Source organism: Notothenia rossii (assembly GCF_949606895.1).
Source record: "Notothenia rossii genome assembly, chromosome: 1".
Taxonomy (NCBI): Eukaryota; Metazoa; Chordata; class Actinopteri; order Perciformes; family Nototheniidae; genus Notothenia; species Notothenia rossii.
Genome location: NC_136912.1, coordinates 9,667,070 through 9,673,438, shown reverse-complemented (window position 1 = coordinate 9,673,438; position 6,369 = coordinate 9,667,070). Strand labels below are relative to the sequence as shown.

At 38.1% G+C, this 6,369-nt stretch overlaps 1 protein-coding gene across 3 annotated transcripts in view; it reads left to right on the top strand.

Moving 5' to 3' along the window:
• Positions 1 to 1,733: 1,733 nt before the first annotated feature.
• The window catches only part of ttbk1a (tau tubulin kinase 1a), a 49,772-nt gene continuing 45,136 nt past the window's right edge, over positions 1,734 to 6,369 (top strand). For 2 of the 3 annotated variants that reach the window (XM_079681514.1, XM_079681513.1), the window contains exon 1: positions 4,314 to 4,497. The gene's annotated coding sequence lies outside the window, so the exon portion shown is untranslated. Of the gene's footprint in view, positions 1,994 to 4,313; positions 4,498 to 6,369 lie in introns of those variants that run through there. The other variant, XM_079681515.1, reaches the window with a different exon arrangement.

Here is a 6,369-nt window from a genome sequence, read left to right as displayed (position 1 = left end):
CAAATGGTCAGTGTAGTGTGTTATGAGTTTCTCTCCCCCCTGCCTGATACGCCTCCATTGAACTCTTCTGTTTACTTCCAGAACATAGCGACATTGTTATGTAAAACTTGTGCTTCTATTGTCTAGCGCTCCAACACACTGTACGTGATAGGCAAAGAGTCGGGACATCTCTAAGTAGTTGACCAATCAATCAGAGTTCATTTATATAGCCCAATATCACAAATGTTACATTTGTCTCAGTGGGGACTTTACAGTTTGTACTGAATATGACACCCTGTTGACCAATCACAACAGAGCCATCCAGCTAACCAATCAGAGCAGACTGGGCTCTGGTTTCAGACAGAGGGTGAAAAGAGGTGCTGCAGCACAGACAGTATGAGAAGAATAAAGAGCTTTCTGAACATTAAATCATGGAGACATGTCACAGTAGAGACACTACATACTGATATGAACCTGAAAATGAGCAGAATAGGGCCCTTTTAATAACTCTTCTATTGAAATTGAATAAAAATGTTTCCACCTCATTAGATAATATGTAATATCAAATCAAGTTTTATTTATATAGCACATTTATAAACGATTTTTGGTCGAGCCAAAGTGCTGTACATATAATAAAAATAGCCTACAGTAGAGACACTTTACAGCTAATGCAACAGCACAGATTGTTCAGAATATCAGTATGAGAAAAAACGACACCCTCTACCCTTAGGCCCTCAAGGACAAGGAAAAACTTCCAGAGAAAACCCACAGTTTAAAGGGAAAAAATATATAATGATATAAGATAACTATAGGTTTTTTATAGTATTGGCTAATTGGTCATTATAAAATAATTAGATTAAAAATATGTAGTAATCAAAGAAAAACAAGACCCTAATCTTAAGGATATACATTAAAAAATACAAATATTTATTTAGGAAGTTGCATTTACTAAAAGACCATGGGAACAAATTAATTAATTTGGAAGTAATTTTCTAACATTTATCATATCATATTATTTAGCTTATTATTATCAGCATTATATGAGCTCGGTCAGATTAAAGATGTGTTAAGAAACTGTACTAAATAATCCAGATTTTAAAAATAATAATAATTGATGGGAGCAACATTTTAATGTGGGTGTAAAACTGGAATTAAAATGATGAAGATGTGTCATTAACTACAAAACCAGTCGGGCTATAATGGGCTACGGTCAGTTTAATATTGAACTCACAGGCTTGTTCTATAAAAAGGTGTGTATCATTAGTTGTGTTGAGCATCTCCTCTCTTATTATAACTGTATTATGGTAAAATGAAACCTGCAAAGCGCTCTAATAAGTCCCACAGATGCAAACAGCTGATTGGATGTGGACAAAAGCTGCAAAAAAGCAAGTAAGTGAAATTTAAATTCAGATTATTTTGTAAATATTAAAAGAGCTGCAGCAGAAGTGAAGTACATTTACTCATGTAGTGTATTGGTGTACTGGTAAGTATTTCCATTTGATGGTATACACGATATTTCTACTGCGTTGCAGTCACTATAAATACTTTATTTTTTTATTTTTTTATCATCTGACTGCTTTTTATAAAATATTACTTCTGTACAATGATAAACATGTGGTTGTGTCAAAATACTGTGTACTTTTAATACATGAATAGTACTGAGTACTGTACTTACACAGACTCCATGTCAACAGGGGGTGCTATGGGGCTCTAACATGCAGACACCAAGGATGTGTGTGTGTGTGTGTGTGTGTGTGTGTGTGTGTGTGTGTGTGTGTGTGTGTGTGTGTGTGTGTGTGTGTGTGTGTGTGTGTGTGTGTGTGTGTGTGTGTGTGTGTGTGTGTGTGTGTGTGTGTGTGTGTGTGTGTGTGTGTGTGTGTGTGTGTGTGTGTGTGTGCGTGTGTGCGTGTGTGTGTGTGTTTGAGTGTTTGAGTGATGCTGATGCTGGAGAGATGGAGCAGAGGGAGTGGAGGAGGAGGATCCTGCTCGGCTCCGGACAGAAAACAACATTTAGGTAAGAAAAATTAAAAATAAAACATCAGAAAATGTTTAAATCTGATGATGGCAGTGAAACATCGAGCAGGGAACCGAAGCGACTTGATGCTGTAGACTCGGGGTGTGTGTCGGTGTGTGACACTTTGTGTGTATGTGTGTGTGTGAGGCCACAGGCAGGATGTCGGATGAGAAGCTAACCAGGAAACAATCGATGGGATGTTTGGTGCTTTTATTGAGAATAAAGGCCTCCTGCTGCTCCGGTAGATGTTATTCTAATAACATTAGAATAACATCAGGAAAGGCCCGACGGTGAATGGGAGGATGAGGCGTTCAGGTGCTGGTTGAAGGGTGGGACTGAACACCGCTGCCTGCTATCTGTGATCATAAATAAAGGAGCGTCAATGTAAAGTTGGAGATAATAAGTTCACCTCACAGCGTCCGCTCGGTATTCTATAAAATAAAGAAAATACTTAATTATAAAGTCTACAAGTTTATTTAAAGTAAAATGTATTAAAAAATATATAAATATTTTTAAAAAATCAGGAAAGGTAGGTCTATTAAAGGTGGTTTGTTTACAGTTGGGGTATTTTTTAAGTCCTGAAATAAATACAATAGTTACATTAAACGATAAAATATAGAATGCAATATAACATGTATACTTGATATAAGGACATCAAATAAATACAATTCAGTAGGCCCACCATAATGTTAAAACAGCTATACAATAAAAAGCAATACAATAATTAGATTTTAAATAAAAATATAAAGTTTAAAGGTTATATTTGACATAACATGTTAAATATTCATGGGAAACCTACAATATATAGTAAACTACAAATACAAAAAAAATGATGTTTAAAACACGTTGATGTATTTTTGAAAGTTTAGGTATTTATGTTGAAAGGTCTGAACAGTGTATAGCTTCAAATGTGTCCTGAAATTAAATCAATACTGCAATATATATATAATAAAATATCAAGACATTCATATTGTAAAAAAATACAACATTTAAAAACTACCTTGGTTGGTGGATGGTTACACAATCCAAAAAAATCGTTATGACATCACAAAGTGGCCAAAATCTGATCAGCTCATTTTCAGACAGGTTTTTATATAAATGGATCAGGACAAAAAGAGAGAGAATCTTTGTTCCTGAAACTTTCAGAGTCTCTTTCCACAGAGGGGACACATGTTGATGTAGACGAGACATGAAGAAGAGGGGACACGTGTTGATGTAGAAGAGACATGAAAAAGGGGATTTTGCACCTAGGTGACCTTTCAATAACTACGGAGATTGAAGCTGTTCACATAATCAAAAATTATGTGACACTAGAGAGGATTAACTTAATCAGACTTTGTGGAGAAAATAGGTTGTTGCAGCCAAAAGAAAAAGAAAGTAGAGAAATAAGTAAAAGCAGTAAAAGAGAAAACATTACGATTTAAACGGGAATAAAGTGAACAGCTGTGCAGACACAGAGGGGAATAATTTAGCAAGAAATGAAACATTTGAAGTAATCATATTTACATTTGGGGAGACACAATGGCCATTTTAATATTTTCTGTCATGTGGGAGACCATTAACAATCACCTAACTTATTTAGAAAAATTGCGTATCAACTGATATTTTATCTGATTTAAATTAAATTAAATCAGATTAAAAAAAAAGTCTTGGTCCAATTTTAAATATACACAAAGTATGATTGAATATAAAAAACCCTACCCTTTCTAATCATTTTAAATATTATAATTAAATGTTTAAGCTTTATTAAGAATAGTTTCTCAATAACTGATACTTATCTTATTTAAGACACAAGAAAACGTATTTAATCATATTTATAATGTTTTGTATACAATGTAATTACTAAGGTCAACTTCTGAATGATTAACTAGGAAGTCAAGGTTGCTAAAGTAAATTCAGCTGTCATCAGAGTGAGTTTTATTTTGAAATCCTGCACCGGATGTTGTGTCTGTGTGCGGTGACGCTGGTTTGGTGGATGCGGCTCTGCAGTGCGGACAAACAGGCTGGAGCCGGAGAACCCGACTGCCACAAAACCGCATCTGTGACAGCCGGCCCGGGTCCACCTCACACGGGTTTATGCATCTGCTTCTGTCCCGGGTTTGACTCCCGGATCCCGGTCCTGCAGGAGGTGGACCAGCCCGCATCGTCCCATCTTCCTCCTCCTCCTCTTCCTCCTCCACCTTATCTGCAGAGAACCGGAGGAGGACCAGGGCTGCAGGTTTTTAACGAGAGCTCCAGGACTCTAAGGGGACATTATTTTTATTTCTTTGTTTGTTTCTGGTCCTGGTTCTGCAGCTGGTGTGTTCTGCACCTTGTTTGATATTTGGCGGACTTTTATTTAGAGGAGAGATAAATGGTGGTTTAGTCCTGCGGGAGACTGAGGCCCAAACCCCGGCCCCCATTCTAGAGGAACGGTGGGTTTTCTGGACCAGGGCGTTTTGTGCCGAAATAAAATCCCAGATGAAGATTCCCAAAAGGCGGAAAAGGAGCGGACGGTGCGCCAGGTAGGCCTGATCCGGACCAGGTCTGGGACTACATGCATCAGTGTGTGTGTGTGTGTGTGTGTGTGTGTGTGCGTGTGTGTGTGTGTGTGTGTGTGTGTGTTTGTGTTTGTGTGTGTGTGTGTGTGTGTGTGTGTGTGTGTGTGTGTGTTTGTGTGTGTGTGTGTGTGTGTGTGTGTGTGTGTGTGTGTGTGTGTGTGTGTGTGTGTGTGTGTGTGTGTGTGTGTGTGTGTGTGTGTGTGTGTGTGTGTGTGTGTGTGTGTGTGTGTGTGTGTGTGTGTGTGTGTCTGTGTCTGTGTGTGTTTGTCCCGCAGTGATGCGTTAACCCAAGTGCATTTATTCATCCTGCATCAAAAGGCGTTATGGGCCTTATGATCACTTACTAGACCAGGACTGGTCCGGGTTGTGTCTCTGTGCTGATCTTTAATTCATAACTCGGGTCAGTCCGGGCCAGATTTATCGATCAGCAGGATGTGATGGTGCGCATGCGCAGAGTGTACCCATGACTGTGCACTGCAGAGGGGAAAGATTCAATATGGGTGATGCAGAGAGAGAACGAGAGGGAGGGAGGGGTAAATCTGGACCAGAGCGGAAGTGTGTCTCTGAAATATTCCATCTTTTAATTTACAAAAATAAATCTACTTTTGTTAGCAGAGCTGGATAAAATGACATTATGTAACAAAGTGCAGATTTACAGTCTGATGTACAGAACAAGTTCAGTGCCAAAATTAGACACTAATAACATGTGATGACAGCAAATAATGGATGACATTGATACAAATATATAACTTAAAACCATCAAATATACATTTCTACAACATATGTTTCTCTGTTGATCTGACATCTCGTTATTTGTTGTCAACCTTTGTTGTTTTGAACATTGCAAGTTTCAATCACGGATGAGAGCAATTTCTTTTGTAGAAATCAAATATTGTTTGCAGCGGAGAACAAATAAGCATTATGTAACAAAGGTTAAATATGCAGAATTAAAATCTGATGTACGGAACAACTTCAGTGCCAAAATTAGACAAACACTGACAACACAGGATGACAGCGAATAACGGAAGATCTCTTAAAAAATACATTGACAAACTTAAAACGTTCAAATATTTAGACGTGAAACCCTAATTTCATTGAAGGCAATTATTTGTGTTGAATCACTTACATTTATTACACATGATGACAGCGAATAGTGAAGACATCTCATAATCAGCACAAAACTTAAAACCATCAAACAACACTTGGATAAGTCCCATATTTAGACTTAATTTAACTTGAAGTGGTAATTTCCGACACACTGCTGATCTGAGATTTTAATAATTGCTGTCACCCATTTTTAACTTCACAAGTTGTAATTGTTAATTACAGCAATTCATTTTATTACTACACAAAAATTAGTACCATGCAGAACAAAACAAAAATGGTAGATTCACTGTTTGATATACGGGATGATTTGTGTGCCAAAATCCAACTCTAATGCTGTGTTCACATCGGACGCGATGCGATGTTTGGGGGCAGTGCGATTACATGTAAAGTCAATGCAGAGATCCGGACAGACGCGAATTAGCTCCGACGGGTGCCGCGACAACCGCTGGAGTTCAATTTTTTCTCGAGCGCCAAATTCCCATAACGCGATTCCCATAACGCAAATTCCCATAACGCGATCTCGCGGTAGCCAATTAGCGGTGAGGATCTCAGCCTGCCTTAACTGACGTTGAACCAGAAAACCAAAACATCAGCCGTTAGCTGTTAGCACTCAGAGCTCACAGCTCCGCATATCTGTTCAGAAACTAGATAAAAGTTAAACAAGTACAAACCACAGACTGTCTGTGTCATGGCGAATACAGTCGCTGGTTTATTTATGTCTGTAGGTCG